The sequence below is a fragment of the Pongo abelii genome, chromosome 10, assembly GCF_028885655.2.
Source record: "Pongo abelii isolate AG06213 chromosome 10, NHGRI_mPonAbe1-v2.0_pri, whole genome shotgun sequence".
Lineage (NCBI taxonomy): Eukaryota > Metazoa > Chordata > Mammalia > Primates > Hominidae > Pongo > Pongo abelii.
Window position 1 is genome coordinate 94,981,130 of NC_071995.2, and position 19,690 is coordinate 95,000,819.

Here is a 19,690-nt window from a genome sequence, read left to right on the forward strand (position 1 = left end):
TGCTGGAATAGTATTTAGCTACATCCATATTAAAGAATAGGATTTTTCAAGGGATGAAATTCATTTCATGGCTGGGCATGTTGTCTCATGCCTGTGATCCCAGCAATCTGGGAGGCCGTGATGGGAGGATCGCTTGAGCCCAGTAGTTCAACACCAGCCTGGGCAACATAGCGAGAGCCCATCTCTACCAAAAAAAAAAATTAGCCAGGCATGCACCTGTGGTCCCAGCTACTCTGGAGGCTGAGGAGGGAAGATCCTTGAGCCCAGGAGGTGGAAGATGCAGTAAGCTGGAATTGCACCACTACATTCCAGCCTGGGCGACAGAGCGAGATTCCATATCTTAAAAAAAAAAAAAAAAAAAAAAAAAGAAAAGAAAAGAAAAGAAAAAAAATCCATTTCAAAAGATACCCATGGCAAGTGCCATAATAATAACTATCCATTTTACTTTCTTTCTTTTATTTTTTTAAAAATTAGAGACAGGGTCTCCCTATGTTGCCCAGACTGGTCTCAAACTCCTGGGTTCAAGGGATCCTCTTGCCTCAGCCTCCCAAAGTGCTAGGATTACAGGCATGAACCACCATGCTGGGCCAATAATTATGCATTTTAAATTGGAATTTCTTTTCCTGTCCGTAAATGATGTTGCTCATTTTATAAACAGCCTGGACACTTCAAAAGATAAATATTTTGTCAGTTTTAAAAAAACACTTTTTTTTTTTTTTGAGACAGTCTCGCTCTGTCGCCCAGGCTGGAGTGCAGTGGCGCAATCTCGGCTCACTGCAAGCTCCACCTCCTGGGTTCACACCATCCTCCTGCCTCAGCCACCCGAGCAGCTGGGACCACAGGTGGCCACCACCACGCCCTGCTAATTTTTTGTATTTTTAGTAGAGATGGGGTTTCACTGGGTTAGCCAGCATGGTCTAGATCTCCTGACCTCGTGATCCGCCTGCCTCGGCCCCTCAAAGTGCTGGGATTACAGGCGTGAGCCACCGCGCCCGGCGTAAAAAACATTTCAACAAGTTTTTTGTTTGTTTTTTGAGATGGAGTTTCACTCTTGTTGCCCAGGCTGGAGTGCAATGGCACAATCTCGGCTCACCGCAATCTCCGCCTCCCAGGTTCAAGTGATTCTCCTGCCTCAGCCTCCCAAGTAGCTGGGATTACAGGCATGTGCCACCATGCCTGGCTAATTTTGTATTTTTAGTAGACACGGGGTTTCTCCAGGTTGGTCAGGCTGGTCTCAAACTCTTGACCTCAGACGATCCACGTGCTTCGGCCTCCCAAAGTGCTGGGATTACAGGCTTGATCCACTGTGCCCTACCTCAACAAGTTCTTTTATGCAATGGGGTACTTCAACTAGAACATCTGAGCTGAGAAATTTAATATATGGTATGCAAGGTAATTATGACTTTTACTTCAATTATTTTATCTTATTCATCTGAATTTCTGTTAGTCAAAAATTGTTATTCTATGACTTTCTTTGATACTAGGTGAGGAAATAATATATCTCTTATGCTTAGCTGTTAATATACCGACTTTTATCTGACTTTCACTATTTTTTTATATTGAATGACCATTTGCATACTGAGAACTTCAAAATGAATTTTTCTTTTTTTAATACAAGTCTCCTGCTCAGAAAATTCATCACAAAATTTACACTTGGATTTTGGCATTTTGGGTTCAAACATATACAAATAGAAGGTAGATAACAGCAACCTCTGCAAGAATGGAAAAGATTGAATTTGATAATATTATAGCAGCTTCAGTCTGTCTGTCACTCGAAGTCCAACTCACATAAACAGCAGCTGAACTGTTAAATGGGTTGAGAATGTGTGAAGTAATGATAAACTGAACTACATATGTAATGCAAGAAAGTGAACTTCAGGGGCTGAACACCATGGCCCATGCCTGTAATTCCAGCACTTTGGGAGGCCGAGGTGGGAGGATCACTTTGAAGTCAGGAGTTTGAGACCAGCCTGGGCAACATAGCGAGACCCTGTTTCTACAAAAATAAAAATAAAAAAGTTAGCTGGGTGTGGTGGCACACGCCTATGGTCCCAGCTACTCAGGAGGCTGAAGTGGGAGAATCCTTGAGCCCAGGAGGTTGAGGCTGCAGTGAGTTCTGATCATGCCACTGTACTCCAGTGAGACCCTGTCAAAAAAAAAAAAAGAAAGAAAGAAAAGAAAAAGAAAAAAAAAAGTGAACTTCTGGTTTGCCTGCATGGAAGAACTGTGTTCATAAGGCACAGTCCCTCTGAATAGAGCCAAATCTGAATTTGTTAATATATAAGGTTTTGGGAAGTCTGGCATTCAAATTTCAGTGGACTTTTAGTGCCTACCCTGACTAAACCACCGGCAAGTGTTACGGTTACATTTTAACATGTTGCTCCCAGTGCAAAAAGTATCCACAAAACAGAAAAAATTTAGGTTGATAAAGATAATATCCATTAAAAAGATGTAATCAAAGAGCAGTATCATCTCAACATTATAACGTTAAACTATATGAAACAAAGAACTGTTAGGAAGACAAAGAAAATGTGAAGAAATTATAATAATGGTGGAAAACTTTAAAATACATCTCTCCCAGAAACTGACAGATAAAGCAGACCAAAAATAAATAAGCACTTGGAAGAATAGAATAAAACAATCCACAAACTTGAACATATGGAATGCCAGTTAGGCCCATAAAATAAACTTATTCAGATAGCATAAATGTCAACTACTGTGTCTGATATGATTTTCTTTGACTTCCAGACAGTTCTTTTTAGGTGAAGCAACTCTAAATTTTAAGCAATGTGTCAACATTTTAATCTAAAAGAAAAGAAATACGTGATTTCTCCTTTATTTCCACACTTTTTGGACTTTTGGAATAAAAGCTGGTTTTTTTGGAAACAACCAATTCAAAGAAACAAATTTTGGACTATGCAACAAGAGAAAAAAAGAAAAGATTTAGATAAGCAGTATTAATAATGTGAAAAGGCACGAAGCTACAAATACAGGTAAAACTTTAAAAATTAAGAGAATATTGTATGAAACTTTAAAAAGAAAGCTTTGGAAAAATAAGTGAAATTCGTACTTCTCTAGGGAAGTAAAAATGATTTAAAAATTCAGGAAGGAGTAGGAAACTTGAATAATTCAGTAACTACAGAAAAAGTGGAAAATAAAAGACCTTTCTCTACCAAAAGACACTCTCCTTCAGTGATTTTACAAGTAAGTTTTTCAAATCATCAAGGAAGAAATATCATGTTTAACTTTATAGAAAAGGATAGAATTTTTAAACTTTGTTCTACAGGGTAAAATATTCTTGATAAGAATACTAGACAACCCACATCACCTAGAGCTTTGCTTTACTTTCGTGCAATTTTTGGAAAAATGAAAACTGGCCTTTCCATGAAAAAAAGTAAGAAAAAATAAATAAATAAGAAAAAATACTAGACAAATGTATATACATGTATGTGCAGGTGAGTGCATGTGTGCACACACACATACCCTATTAAGCAATCTCTGATGTGAAAATAGGCACAACTATATTAAATAAAAATAACTGATTACTGCTGCACATTAAAGATCTATATCATGACTAAGAAGAGGTTACATAAAGGCATGTATGTTTTAATATTTAGGATATATGTTAACATGTATAATATAAACATTATATTAAAGAAAGAAAATTGGCCGGGCGCGGTGGCTCACGCCTATAATCCCAGCACTTTGGAAGGCCGAGGCAGGCAGATCACCTGAGGTCAGGAGTTCAAGACTGGCCTTGGCCAACATGGTGAAACCCCGTCACTACTAAAAATACAAAAATTAGCCAGGCCTGGTGGCAGGCGCCTGTAATCCCAGCTACGCAGGAGGCTGAGGCAGGAGAATCGCTTCAACCTGGGAGGCGGAGGTTGCAGTGAGCTGAGATCACACCATTGCACTCCAGCCTGGGGAACAAGAGCGAGACTTTGTATCAAAAAAAAAAAAAAGAAAAAGAAAAAGAAAAAGAAAACTATAAATTGTCTAAACAGAGAGAGGAAGGGTATTTTGATAAAATTCAAGATGGAATTAGCCAGGTGTGGTGGCATGCACCTGCAGTCCCAGCTACTTGGGAGGCCAATGCAGGAGAATCACTTGAAGCTGGGGGGCAGAGGGGTGGCAGTGAGCCAATATCGCACCACTGCACTCCAGCCTGGGTGACAGAATGAGACCCTGCCAAAAAAAAAAAAAAAAAAAAGAAAAAAAAAATTAAAGATCTACTTTGATTTAACAATGCAAAAAAAAATCTTTTTAAAAGGTAGTAATAGAAAGAGATTTCTATAAATCGATAAAAGACATTTATCAGAAATCATTATGAAACATTATAAGCCAGGAGCAGTAGCTCACGCCTGTAATTCCAGCACTGTAATCCCAGCACTTTGGGAGGCCAAGGTGAATGGATCACTTGAGCCCAGGAGTTCAAGACCAGCCTGAGCAACATGGCCAAACTCCGTCTCTACAAAAACCACCAAAATTAGCTAGGCATGGTGGTGTGCACCTCCCTGGGTTCAGGTGGCTAAGGTGGGAGGATCATCTGAGCCCCGGGAGTTCAAGGCTGCAGTGAACTGTGATTATGCCACTGCACTCCATGCACTCCAGCCTGGGTGACAGAGTGAGACCTTGTCTCAAAACAAAACAAAACAAAACAAAACAAAAAAAGAAAATAAACATTATATGTAATGATTAACTACTTAGAAGATTTTATTTAAAGGGAAGAACAGGAAAATGAAGTTACCACTGCTATTTTTCAATACTGTGTTCAAGATCCCAGCTAATGCAATAATATAAAAGAAATAAATGCTGTTGGGAAGGAAGAGGCAAAACTGTCATTATTTGCTATAAATAATGCAAGAAATGAAACTAATGAGTCAATATCACTAACAAGATCCTGTAAGATGACAGAAGATAAACTTACAAAAACAAACATTCTATGTACAAACAATAATGAAATGGAAAATGTAACTGTAGCCACAATACAAGAAAGGTATAAAACTCATGAGAATAAACTTAAGAAATGTTTAGAATCTGTATAAAGAAAACAACAAAACTTTATTGAAGGCTATGAAAAAAGACCAGAACAAATGGAAAGATGCGATTTCTCCCAGATATGAAAAGTCAATATTGTTAAGATGTCGGTTCTCCTTAACCTAATCTAGAAATAAAATGTGATGCCAATTAAAATCCTAACTGGACTTTTGAAAAGTCATTTGGCAACACACTATCTGCATATTAGTTAAGTTATTAGATAAATTCTCAAACCCTGTGACTTATTACAATGAAGAGTTTATTTCTCACTCACCTCACACGCCAATGCAAGAGTTCCTGGTCAGGGAGGCTTCCATAAGATCGTTCTGGAAGCCAGGCTTCTTCTATTCTGTGGCTCTGGCATCCTCTTAGGTCCTTAGATAGGGCAATGACCATGAGGAAGGCATACCTGCTTCCCCATCCCTTCGACCTGGAAGTGACACATATTGTATTTGCTCACATACCATTGGCAAGAGTTAGCCACATGGCCCTAGCTAGGTGTAAGGGGCACCGAGAAAGGAGTCCCCTGGCTGGGCGTGGTGACTCATGCCTGTAATCCTAGCACTTTGGGAGGCCAAGGCGGGTGGATTGCCTGAGGTCAGGAGTTCAAGACCAGCATGGCCAACGTGGCAAAACCCTGTCTCTACTAAAAATACAAAAAAATTGCTGGGCGTGGTGGTGCATGCCTGTAATCCCAGCTACTTGGGAGCCTGAGGCATTAGAATTGCTTGAACCTGGGAGGCAGAGGTTGTAGTGAGCCGAGATCATGCCACTGCCCTCTAGTCTGGCAACAGAGGAAGACTCCATCTCAAAGAAAAAAAGAGGGAAAAGAAAAGAAAAGGAAAGAAAAAAGAAGGCCATGCGCGGTGGCTTACACCTGTAATCCCAGCACTTTGGGAGGCTGAGGAGGGTGGATCACGAGGTCAGGAGATCGAGACCATCCTGGCTAACACAGTGAAACCCCGTCTCTACTAAAAATACAAAAAAAAAAAAAAAAAAAAAAATTAGCTGGGCGTGGTGGTGGGCGCCTGTAGTCCCAGCTACTCGGGAGGCTGAGGTAGGAGAATGGCGTGAACCTGGGAGGTGGAACTTGCAGTGAGCCGAGATCACGCCACTGCACTCAAGCCTGGGCAACAGAGCGAGACTCCATCTGGGAAAAAAAAAAAAAGAAAAAGAAAAAAGAAAATAGAAAGAAAGTCCCCAGCTAGGCAGCTGCTGCTTTCTGGCAAGAACACTATATTTGAAAAGAAGAGGATAAATTTTGGGTGCTCAGCTGACTACCTCTGCCATAATCTGCAACAATAAGAGTGCGGGAATACATTTTAAAATAAATGTGATGTAAACAGATATTAAAATATACTACAACATTATAGTAATTAAAGCAATGTGGTACTGTCAGAGAAAAACAAGTTAACACTTGTGGTAGAAAATTTTCAGTAGAAATATTGTCAGTAGAAAATAACTGTGAGTAGAAACTAAACTATGCATATATGGAAATTAAGTATCTAATAAATGATATTTCGAATTAGTTGGGAATGGATATACTGGCTCAATAAATAGTAATAAAACAATTGGCTACACATGGACAAAAATAAAGTTAGATTTCTACTTTATTTCATACCTAAAAATCTAGGTTATTAAAAACCCAAACATGAAACACAAAATAGTAGCAGTACCATAAGAAAATATAGGAGGATATTTTCATAATCATTTTTCAGCCCTCACCTTCATGTGCTCACATGTGTGCACGTGTACACACCCACACACACAGAAAAGGTCACTTCCATATATTATGATGGGAATATAAACTGGCACATTTTAGAAGGGAAATTCAGAAGTATCCAGAATAATCTTTAAAATATTTATCCATTTTGATCCATCCTTTTTTTTTTTTTGAGACAGGGTCTCACTCTGTTGCCCAGGCTGGATTTCGGTGGTGCGATCTTGGCTCACTGCAACATTTGCCTTCTGGGTTCAAGTGACTCTCCTGCTTCAGCCTCTCTAGTAGCTAGGATTACAGGTGCTCACCACTGCACCCAGCTAAATTTTTGTATTTTTAGTAGAGATGGGGTTTCACCATGTTGGCCAGGCTGGTCTTGAACTCCTGAGCTCAGGTGATCCACCCACCTTGGCTTCCCAAAGTGCTGATTACAGGCATGAACCACCATGACCCGCCCATCCATTTCTTTTTTTTTTTTTTTTTTTGAGACGGAGTCTCGCTCTGTTGCCCAGGCTGGAGTGCAGTGGCACGATCTCAGCTCACTGCAACCTCCGCCTCCCAGGTTCACGCCATTCTCCTGCCTTAGCCTCCCGAGTAGCCAGGACTACAGGCACCCGCCACCACGCCTGGCTAATTTTTTGTATTTTTTTTTTTTTAGTAGAGACGAAGTTTCACCGTGTGAGCCAGGACGGTCTCGATCTCCTGACCTTGTGATCCACCCACCTCGGCCTCCCAAAGTGCTGGGATTACAGGCGTGAGCCACTGCGCCTGGCCCCATCCATTTCTTTCCTAGGCATTTACTCTTCTGAAACATTCAAGTTTAGGCATAAAAATATTTGCAGCATTCTTTGTGAATATATTGGGGCAATCGGTATGTATAATAACAGGAGAATGTATTGCATGTATTAAAACAAATTCATACTATGAAATACTATTCAGTCTTTAAAAAAAAAAAGAAGTGGAGAAAGAAGGTCCACAATATAATATTGAGTAAAATAACACAAACTGAAGGAGAATAGGCAACACAGCTGAGTTTTTGTGGTATGCCAGGCTCTGCTTTCAGTGAGTGAGTGTTAATTTTCACAACAATGCTATGTACTAATATTATTCCCATTTTAAAGATTGGAATATTTTGGCACTGAGATGTGTAGTAACTTGCAAAACGTAACATAGCTAGTACTGGTGGAGCTGGGATTTGAATCAAGGTGGTGGTGCTGAAAGCCTATGCTCTCAAGCACTATGCTATACTGGCTTTGTGTATGGTACAATCCTATATATATTTTTAAGTATTTGTATTTGTATGTGCTTATTTTTAAAAGTGTGAAAAGATACCATAAAATATGGTAGGGCTGGGCGTGGTGGCTCACACCTGTAATCCCAGCACTTTGGGAGGCTGAGGTGGCTGGATCACTTGAGGTCAGGAGATCAAGACCTTCCTGGCTAACACGGTGAAACCCCGTCTCCACTAAAAATACAAAAAAAAAAAAATTAGCCTGGCGTGGTGGTGGGTGCCTGTAGTCCCAGCTACTCGGGAGGCTGAGGCAGGAGAATGGCGTGAGCCTGGGAGGCGGAAGTTGCAGCGAGCTGAGATCACGCCACCGCACTCTAGCCTGGGCAACAGAGTGAGACTCCATCTCAGAAAAAAAAAAAAAAAAAAAGAAAAAAGTCATGGTGGTGACCCCACCTAGTAGTGGGAGTTATGGAGAATCTTTTACTTTTTGTTTCTGTATGGTTTGGACTTTTTAAAAAAACATACATTGTTTGCAACACAAATCTTAAAGTAAAAGTTTACAAGTTTGATGACATATGTTGAAGTGATCCGATGCTACAATGCAACAATTAAGATTTAGTACCCAGCAAAACATCTTGTTTATGGCAAATACTTGATGAAAACTTATTATATGGAAGAATGGCCAATCTCTTCTAGTAGACTCCACATTCTTCAGGTCTAGGGATTGCAGTTTATATCTATAATTGGTCCCTACTCTGTTTTAGTGCTCTCACTTGAAAAATGTTTGTCAAATTTATGTATATATATCCCCAAAGTGTAAATGTTCTTCCTTATTTCTTGCCTTAGCTGTTTCCTCTTCTTTTTTAATCACAGCCTTAAACTACCTAATATTTCATTTATGTTATTGACTTAAAAAAACTCAAAGCCTCTGGTAACACATCCCATCAATAGAAGTTATCAGTGCATATTAAGAATAAATATTTGTAGTGGCATATTATGATTTTCATTCCTAATAAAGGGAAGCTAATAATATAAAACTAATCTATAAATCATCTCTGAGTTCCAAGTTGTAAGATCACATTATTGAATTTTAGAGTTTATGAGCTTTCCCTTGCTTTGGGAAATTGGTTTTAATATGAACTGGTTGAAATCCAATAGGTACTGTTTCTTTGTTTTTAGATAACACTGTATTTGAAAGGCAAGAACTTTGCTTCCGATTAGAAGCACATCTTTCACATTTGAGAGCAATCTGGAGCCTCTGGAACATACTGTGGCAATCCAGTGCACTTAGCAACTGAAAGAGCGTGGGCTGTGAGTATGTGCAGCCTAGTGACATAAAGAAATCACTTTGCAAAGAGGTGGTTTGAAATTTGCAGACATTCTTTGCAAGGTATTGTGAAGAGGTGTTGACATCACGAAGCAATTAGAAAATGACATGCATTTCACTGCTTGTATAATATTCTGTAGCTCAAATTTCCCTGCTCTCTACACATGTCTTCTGTTCCATTTTTCTTCTGTTCCAAGAGAATAACATCTTGTCTGTAGACATGAGTACAAGAGAAAAACCGTCTGTCTACAGAGTTTGTCTCTGATGATCATTCCCTTCTTGAAAGCTATTCCTTCTTCAGGATTATTCACTATAAACAGATGGAGACTATAATGTACTCATAGATTTAGAAAGTTAAGGATATTTTCTCTTTTGAGGTTAAGGTAGAAAAAATACACTTTGTTGTAACGTTAGATATCTTCTAAAAGGACAGGAAGAACAAGGCCTGGAAACTTATTAAAGATATAATGAAGAACATGACTGTAATCCCAGCACTTTGGGAGGCTGAGGCAGGCAGATCACCTAAGGTTAGGAGATCAAGACCAGCCTGACCAACATGGAGAAACCCCGTCTCTGCTAAAATTACAAAATTAGCTGGGCGTGGTGGTGCATGCCTATAATCCCAGCTACTTGGGAGGCTGAGGCAGGGGAATCGTTTGAACCCAGAAAGCAGAGGTTGCGGTGAGCTGAGATTGCGCCATTGCACTCCAGCCTGGGCAACAAGAGTGAAACTCCATCTCAAAAAACAAACAAACAAACAAAAGATATAATGAAGAAAAGTGTAGAACAACTATGGTCAAATATACCAATATTTCTGAAAAAGGAAAAGAAATCAGATTTAACATGTCCAAAAATTAATCAATCACCTTCCTCCATGTCTAATCAATGATTTTTGCCTAAGTGCATAAGAAAACAAATCTAATTATTTGCCCTTCTCCCCCACAAGGTGAATTTGTTGGGAGGATATCCAGAAACAAAGGCAGGAAAGCAGCTGGACCTCTGGAGGGATTACAATTAAGACCAGAAAACTCTTACTAACATAGGCAATCCTCTCTCTCTAGCTTCTGCCTTTGCTTTTCTGAGACATCATATTTCTCTCTCTCCAGACTGGCTTTCTCTGCTTCTCCAAGCTCTTGACAGAAATTGACCACCTGTATATTCAGTTCTACTATGCCCAGCAGAATCTCAGTTTCAGATTCCCCAGGAGAAAGAATCCGATTGATCCAACTAGGTCAAGTGTTTATCCCTGGTCCAATCAACCATGACTGGTGGAGGTCATTTCATACAAGACTGCTGGGTAAGTGGGGAATGGTTTTTGGAGTAAAGGAAGTTTACATTTGCTGGCTACCTGCCTGAAAGTTGTATAGCAAGTGCCTCAAGCCATCTCTTACAGTTCTTATTTTGACTATTAAAATCATTAGAATTTGTGCAGGTGGTCAGGCTTGAAATTTTGAATTTATGTTCAAATCTTCCATTTTCCTTTACCTTTCACATTGGTCATTCATTTTTCTGTGCTTATTCACTCATCCATTCATTCAACAAATATTTGTGGAGTAACTACTAAGTGTCAAGCATTGTTCTAAGCATTTGGGATACAACAATTAATACACACACAATCTCTGGCCTCACTATCAAGTTTATCAATGTTTTACTGATTTTAACTTCACACCCAGAGAGTTGAAAGACATTAATATGTGATGAGGAACTGGAAAAAAAAACAAACTGGTTTTGTTGACAGTGAACCTAGTGATTTTTTTTTTTTTTTTTTTTGAGACAGTCTCGCTCTGTCGCCCAGGCTGGAGTGCAGTGGCGCGATCTCAGCTCACTGCAACCTCTGCATCCCGGGTTCCAGTGATTCTCCTGCCTCAGCCTTCTAAGTAGCTGGGACTACAGGCGCGTGCCACTGCGCCCAGCTAATTTTTGTATTTCTAGTAGAGATGGGGTTTCATCATATTGGCCAGGCTGGTCTCGAACTCCTGACCTCATGATCCGCCCATCTCAACCTCCTAAAGTGCTGAGATTACAGGCGTGAGCCACTGTGCTCAGCTGAACCTGATGATTTTAGCATTGTATTCATGATACTGTGAATAGGGTTTATTATGAAGATGAGAATAGAAAATAGGATAGTAGATAAACAGAAATGTATTGTTCCTTTGTGAGTTGGTAGAGTCTCCAGAACAACTCTTTTGAAAGAATAAACTTGTCACCTTAACAATTGCTCTTTTATATTTTTATTCAAAAAGTCAATGGCTCTTATAACATCTTGCTCCAATTGTTCTCACTCATATATTTTGTTAACAAATGATAAAAACTAACATTTATTGAACATTTACTTCAAGGTGCATACTGTTTTGTTTTTTTTTTGAGACGGCGTGTCCCTCAGCCACCCAGACTGGAGTGCAATGGTGTGATCTTGGCTCACTGCAATCACCATCGCCCAGGTTCAAGTGATTCTCCCGTCTCAGCCTCCCAAGTAGCTGGGATTACAGGCACCCACCATCATGCCCGGCTAATTTTTGTATTTTAGTAGAGCTAGGGTTTCACCATGTTAGCCAGGCTGATCTTGAACTCCTGACCTCAGGTAATCCGCCTGCCTCGGCCTCCCAAATTGTTAGGATTACAGGTGTGAGCCACTGCATCCGTCTGGGTGCATACTGTTATAAACATTTTGCACATATCAATTCATTTATTCCTCACAACAAATATGTGCACCAAGTTTAAATTTATGCCTTTGTGTTAGTCAAGTCCAATCAGTTATTTAAATTTCATTGATTTCTACTCTAATATTTATTATTTCTTCCCCTCTGTTTGCTTTGGGTTTGTTTTGCTCCTCTTTTTCTAGTTTTTTGAGAGGAGAGTTTGGATTATCAATTTGAGGCTTTTCCTCAAAATTAGAATGTAATCATTCAGTGCTGTAAATTTAATGTGTCAGTACTACATTGTCCGGGTCCTATAAGTTTTGATATGTTGTATTTTCACTTTCTTTTAGTTCAATGCATATTTTGATTTCATGTGAGACTTCCTCTTTGACTGATGAATTATTTAGCTGTGTGTTGTTTAGTTTCCAACTGTTAGGAGATTTTTCTGCTATTTATTTCTAGTTTGAGTCCATTTTGGTCACAGACCACACTCCATATAATTTTATTATTTATTATTTATTTTTTTGGGGGGGACAGAGTTTCGCTCTTGTCACCCAGGCTGGAGTGCAATGGTGCAATCTAGGCTCACTGAAACCTCTGACTCCTAGGTTTAAGCGATTCTCCTGTCTCAGCCTCCCAAGTAGCTGGGATTACGGGCACCCGCTACCACACCCAGCTAATTTTTGTATTTTTGGTAGAGACGGAGTTTCCCCATGTTGGCCAGGCTGGTCTCGAACTCCTGACCTCAGGTGACCCACCCACCTCGGCCTTCCAAAGTGTTTCTCCTTCATTTCTGAAGGATATTTTCACTGGATATAGAATTTTGGGTTGGCAGTATTTTGTTTGTTTGTTTTCAGTACTTGGAAAATGCTGTGCTACTTCTTTATGACATTCACACTTTTTGGTGTGAAATATATTGTCTTTCAAATTGTTTTTCTCCTATTGATAAGGTATTGTTTCACTGTAGCTGCTTTCAGATTTTTTTCTTTGTTTTTAGTTTTTGGAAGTTTGACTGTTATGTGTCTTGGTGTGGATTTCTTTGGATTTATTTTGTTTAGATAAACAAAGTTTATTAGCTTTTTTATTACATAGGTTTAGGTCTTTAGACTATTCCTTTTTTTTTTCAGTGTACTTTCTGTCTGATGTTCTAATTGGGTTATTTGTTTTATTCTTCAAGTTCGTTGATTCTTTCCTCTTTCCTCTCCATTTTACTGTTGAGCCTATCTAGCAAGTTGTTTTTATTTCATTTGTTATATTTTTTAGTTCCAAAATTTCCATTTGATTGTTCTTTATAACTTCTATTTCTTTGCTGAGACTTCCTATGTTTTCATTTGTTTCAAGTTTGCATGTAATTGTTCATTGAATCATTCTTATGATGGCTGATTTATAATTCTTGTCTGAGAATTTTAACAATTGTGTCATGTTGGTGTCTGCTAATTTTTAAAAAATTCAGATTGGGATATTCTTTGTTGTTGGTATGATGAGTGATTTTTAAATGAAACTTGGACATTTTTGCAATTATATTATGAGACACTGTATGTTATTTAAATCTTCTGTTTTAGCAGCTTCCTCTGATACCACTTTGGCAGGAGAAGGTTCTCCTTTATTGATGGTTGGTCATGGGAAGTCAAAGTCCCCATCGGGTCTCTGTTGATATCAGCATGGCTGAAAGGGACAAGAGTACCTTGCTACTGTTTCCACGCACTGATTCCCTGAGAGAGTGGCTTTGTTACCACTGTATGGGGATGAAAATCCTGATCCTCCACTAGCCCTCTGCTGACACAATCGCAGTCAGGAAAGAGAAGGGTGCCTTATTACCATCAGATGAGGAGAAATACCCTGATTTCTTACTAGGCCTCTCTGGAGGTATTTGAGGCACCTTGTTACATCCAGGGTGAAAAGTCTAGGCTCCCCATTTGTTCTTTGCTGGTGAGGCTGAAAGTGGGAGTTGCAGTTTCTTCTGTGGTATTTGGCTAGAATAGAATGGTTACTGTCTACAAGCTTATGGTCTTGCTAAGCTGCCTCTTCCAGGTCCTTTGTCTGGGAAGAGCAGGCTTTCCTTGCCTTTTTTTTTTCTTCTTGCTCCCATTGGAGTTTCTAGGTTGCCAGCTTCTCTAGCACCCCGCCTGGAATATGTGAAGCAAAAAGAAAACTCACTGCCATCTTGTTGCTTGGGTCCCACATTCCATTTTTACCTTTCAGAGTCTGCTTTTTTTTTTTTGAGTTGGAGTCTCACTCTGTTGCCCAGGCTGGAGTGCAATGGTGAGATCTTGGCTCACTGCAACCTCCACCTCCCAGGTGCAAGCAATTCTCCTGCCTCCGCCTCCCAAGTAGCTGGGATTACAGGCGCCTGCCACTAAGCTTGGCTAATTTTTGTATTTTTAGTAGAGACGGGGTTTCACCATATTGACCAGGCTGGTCTCTTGGCCAGGGTGGTCTTGAACTCCTGACGTCGTGATCCGCCCACCTTGGCCTCCCAAAATGCCGGGATTACAGGTGTGAGCCACCGTGCCTGGCCCCGTTTTTACACATACTGTCCAAGATGTTTATCTGTACTTTGTTGGAAGAATAGGGAAAAGTATATCTACTCCATCTTTCTGGAAGCAAAATTCCACGATAAGTTATTTTAAATAGCAAGAATAGGAATTTAACGTAGGTAATTAGTTATATGGGAGGACTGCAAAGCCAAATAGAGGACAATGAGGCATAATAGATATTAATAACAGCAGGAAGGCATGCCAGAGGGACAAAGGGAAGCCAGGAGTTGCTCATCCAAACCACGATCACAGAGAGCCTGGCCAGTGGGAACTGGAGTCATACGGGGATCAGGCTGTTAGAGCTGCTGCCCTAAGCTATTGAGGACATAGAGACAAACACTCTGGCTTCTCTCTTTCTTTCACTCTCAGATTTTTTACCGGTGCCTCTTATTGACCAAATCAAACTAGAACCCGATTGGGAAGGGAAATGGGAGATGAAGTTCCCTGTGACACAGAGCAGAGAAGGGGTAGGGAAGGAATGGATTTGGAAGCAAACAGGCAAATGTCTAGCATTCCCCATTTCACTGATGAGTCAACTGAAGCACAGCCAGTTAAGTTACTTGGTCAGAGTTCCACAGCAAGCAATGTGGTGGTGTCAGATCTGAACTTAATCATTTGGTCCAGGGCCCGTAGTCCACATCCTTGCACTTCAGGACACAGTGAGTCCCTGAGGACATAAAATTTTTGGAATTTCTGGGTTTGAAGAATTTAGTGTCAATTTTTATTTATCCTTTAACAATGCAAAAAGCATGGATTATTGGTTAAAATCCAGAAGTTTTATATGTTAGCTTGAAAATATTCAGGATCATGAGGGGAATTCTGAAGTCATTAAGGGTTGTGTCAAATACGATATTGACCCACATACTTTTAAAAAATGTTGTTATTTATTCAGTGCATATTCTGTGCCAGACACCATTTTAGGCACTTCAATAGTTTTATTAATTTAACTCTCCTAACAATTCTACGAGGTAGTTACTGTCCTTATTATCCCCAGTTTACCCATGAGAAAACTGATGCACAGAGAGGTTCAATGAATTTTCCAGGTTACGCAACCAATGGCACTAAATCAGACACTCTGGCTCTGGAGCCCACATCCCTAACCACTCTTTTATATGCCCTGTGACTGTTCCCACAGTGACCTTGGCAGTGAATTTAGTGACAGCAGAGAACAACCACAATGAGGGAATGAATAAGCAGCAGCTGTCAATCTAAACAGCACAAGGTAAACATGTATGTTTATTTACTATGAGAATTTAACAGATCTTGGTGTCTCTTGTTTTTTGTTTTAAATCCTGAGTAATAACTATGTGAAACAGATGTTTCAGCAACACTTAAAACTAATCATGTGGGCGTGGTGGCTCACGCCTGTAATCCCAGCAGTTTGGGAGGCCAAAGCCAGTGGATCACCTGAGGTCAGGAGTTCGGGACCAGCCTGGCCAACATGGTTAAACCCCATCTCTACTAAAAATACAAAACTTAGCTCGGTGTGGTGGCAGGTGCCTGTAATCCCAGCTACTCAAGAGGCTGAGGCAGGAGAATCGCTTGAACCCAGGAGGCAGAGGTTGCAGTGAGCTGAGATCGTGCCACTGCACTCCAGCCTGGGTGACAAGAGCAAGACTCTGTCTCAAAAAAAAGAAGAAGAAAAAAATACATTGTAGGGGTTGGGCGTGATGGCTCATGCCTATAATCCCAGTACTTTGGGAGGCTGAGGTGGGCACATCACTTAAGGTAAGGAGTTTGAGACCAGCCTGGACAACATGGTGAAACTGTGTCTCTACTAAAAAAAATACAAAAAATTAGCCGCACTTGGTGGTGTGCACCTGTATTCAGCCACTCGAGAGTCTGAGGCAGGAGAATTGCTTGAACCCATGAGATGGAGGTTGCCCTGAGCTGAGATGGTGCCACTCCATTCCAGCCTGGGTGACAGAACCAGACTCCATCTCAAAAATAAATAAATAAATAAATGCCAATTTGGGAAAAACAAACAGCTTTCTTTGGCTGCTAAAAGAAGAGAAGTCTTGACAAAGAGTACTACAATGATAATGAAAGTTGAACAGATAAATAATACCTGCATCTTCCTTCAAGGTCATTTCATAAAGTGCGGTCAAAGTCAAAATTCACTTAATAAGAGAAAATTCAAAGAAGTCCCTGCATAGCAAAACTGAAAAGTAACCTCTTCTGATGATGCCATGAAAAAAGCAGAAACAAGAAGTGACAATGAACTGGGGAAAGAGTGAGGGAGAATGTTCTGAGGCTACCAGGCTGAGATTGCCTGATAGGCTGAGCCCCTAGAATCAAGCTGAAGATAGGAAGGTGCGAGCGTTGTGGGGTGGTGGTGCTAATGGTGGTATGGGTAGTGTGGGTGAGGTGTCATGACAGATGAACTACATAATTGTCTTCAAACTTTTTGTTTGCTTTGCCCCGTAAAAATATTCCCCAAATTCTGTATTTTATTGCATATTTTAAAATAAGTGTATAGCATATTATAAATATTATATTGGCAATACATCTTACAAAGTGTAGGGAGGCTGTAATGTGCCTTGCTTAAATAAATTGTTTAATTGTTCCATCAATGCCTCATAGTAAGATTCCAGATGCCTTTGTTAGGAGATTAGAGCAATGGTGAAAGGGAAGGAGAGAAGAGAACTTTGAGTGCAAGTGCTTTCGAAGGTAAATAAATATGCAGAAAACACAAAAGTCAAGGGTCTGGAAATGGACTCTCCTGAAATCAGACATGCCCATACATTTGGAAAGTCTTGGTGTATTCCAGGGCTAGAAGGACCCTGGGTTGAAAACCGGTGTCTAGATCATTAGGGAGGGCTTTCTGTATGGAGATACAAAATTAAAGGCAATAGAGACCTATGAAAGGATGTCAAACTGGTTGAGTTTGCATGATTTGATTTGCATTTTAAAAAGATCATTCTGGCCACTTTGAAGAATGGGTTGGAGAGAGGCTAGACTGGAAGCAGAAAGAGTAATTAGGAGGTTTTTGCAGAAACCTCACTGAAGGCCAGACATGGTGGCACGTGCCAGCGGTCCCAGCTACTGGGAAGGCTGAGGTGAGAGAATTGCTTTAACCCGGGAGATTGAGGCTTCAGTGATCTATGATCATGCCACTGCACTACACCGTGGGTGCAGAGCAAGACCCTGTCTCAAAATCAAAACCAAAACCAACCAAAACAAAACCAAAAACACAAAACCCTCCCAAAAACCTTCTGAAGGAGGATGAAGGCCTAAGTTAAGGCTGGGGCAGTGGAGATGAAGAGGAAAAGACAGCCTAGAGTAGCAATGTTCAATAGAAATACAATGCAAGCCAAAAATGAAAGCCATGTGTGTAATTTAAAATTGTCTAGTAGCCACCTAAAAAAGGTAAAAAGAAACAAGTAGTCTTCATTTTAATACTTTATTTATTTAATCAAATATACTCAAAATATTGTCATTTAAAAATATCATCAATATGGCCAGGCGCAGTGGCTCACACCTGTAATCCTAGCACTTTGGGAGGCCGAGGCAGGTGGATCACCTGAAGGTCGGGAGTTCAAGACCAGCCTGACCAACATGGAGAAAACCCCCTCTCTAATAAAAATACAAAAAAAATTAGCTGGGCGTGGTGGTACATGCCTGTAATCCCAGGTAATTGGGAGGCTGAGTCAGGAGAATCGCTTGAACCCGGGAGGCAGAAGTTGCAGTGAGCCGAGATCGTGCCATTGCACTCCAGCCTGGGCAACAACAGCGAAACTCCATCTCAAAAAAAAAAAAAATATATATATATATATAATCAATATAAAATTTTATGAAGATATACATGTCATTTTTGTACAACATCTTTAAAATCGGTTGTGTATTTTACACTTATAGCACATCTAAATGTGGGTAAGCCACATTTCAAGTGCTCATTAGTCACATGTAGCTAGTGACTGTTGAATTGGACAAGTACAGGTCTAGAGACTAGGACTGGAAATGGAATAAGAGGATTCAAAGATACCATTGTTCTTGCTTGGGTAACTGAATGGTGGTATCCAGTGAAGGGCCAAGGGGGTGAGTTGAGGGAACATTGGCCACTTCATAATTTCCATCAACTCTATCAAGCCAACTTAAGTGATCATAAGATCTAAATGAAAACAATGTGTTTGCTTATAAGGCCAAGGCGGGCGGATCATGAGGTCAGGAGTTCAAGACCAGCCTGGCCAACATAGTGAAACCCCGTCTCTACTAAAAAAAATACAAAAAATTAGCTGGGAGTGGTGGCAGGTGCCTGTAATCCCAGCTACTCAGGAGGCTGAGGCAGGAGAATTGCTTGAACCTGGGAGGCGGAGATTGCAGGGAGCGGAGATTGCGCCACTGCACTCCAGCCTGGGTGACAGTGCAATACTTCGTCTTAAAAACAAACAAACAAAAAAACAAGATGCAGCTTCAAAACTAGTTTCCTAGCTCTTCCTTCTAACCTAATTGCCACAGCCCTCTTCTAGCAAGACATTAATTGCTTCTAACCCTCTTCTAGTATGAAAATTCTGGAGCCTCCATTAATGGCATCTGTTACTTGCTGAGAGACAGAGAAGGAGAGAGGAGTAGGTTGGGAAAAAGATATTTGTTACTTTGAATGATGTTAAATTTAAGATACTCTGGTAGATTGTATTATTGTTCAAAATAGTAGGTGCTTCTCTCTGTGGGGGATTATACTGCTCAGCCCCACTGAGAGCAGCCTTGACCATTTGAGTTGATTTAGAAAATGAAATGTGAGTGCAAGTGCTGGGTGCCACTTTGGAGACAAAGCTTTAAGATGCCTTGAATGGTTCCTCCATCATTTTCTCCCCTCTGCCCTGAGACTGGCAATGTCCCAGATATGGCTTGGTCCTTCAGCCTGGGACCCACATTATTCACGAATGTGAGCAAGGGATAAAACTTTGTTTTTGCAAGCCATGGGGATATGGGATTGTTTGTTACTGTTGCATAATTTAGCCTAAGGAGACTGTTGTAGTGTTTCATAGTGTTTTGTACTGGAATTGGGATGTTGGGGTAACAAAAAACTTACAATATATGGCACTGGCTACAGAGCTGTTGCCGGAAAATGGGGTATTGATCCAGACGCCAAGAGAGAGTTCTCGGATGTAACACAGGAAGGAATTCAAGGTGAGTCGCAGAGTGTAATGAGAAGAGATAGTTTATTGAAAGTTACTCAGATACAGAGTACGGCGC